This window comes from Penaeus monodon, chromosome 22 (assembly GCF_015228065.2).
Source record: "Penaeus monodon isolate SGIC_2016 chromosome 22, NSTDA_Pmon_1, whole genome shotgun sequence".
Lineage (NCBI taxonomy): Eukaryota > Metazoa > Arthropoda > Malacostraca > Decapoda > Penaeidae > Penaeus > Penaeus monodon.
In genome coordinates this window covers 26,558,320-26,558,586 of record NC_051407.1, presented here as the reverse complement: position 1 = coordinate 26,558,586, position 267 = coordinate 26,558,320, and positions in this window count along the sequence as shown.

Sequence of the window (267 nt, the reverse complement as noted above, 5' to 3'; positions counted from 1 at the left end):
GAAGAGAGACTCAGGCATTGATATGCATCAGCCCGCGCCTTGTGAGGCCCATACAGGTTTGCATTCCATATTCCAGATAATCCGGAGTGACAGCGAGGCTTCCCTACGTCACAATTCCAGACACGATGCGACACCATGAGTTTCTATCGAGTCAGATACATGTTGGTCATACCCTTTCGTTTCTTTCATACTCCAGGCGTGTCCCGCTTCGTTACAAAAAGCATTGCAATACTCGTAGGACAGGGAAACGGGGTTATGTGCAAACTG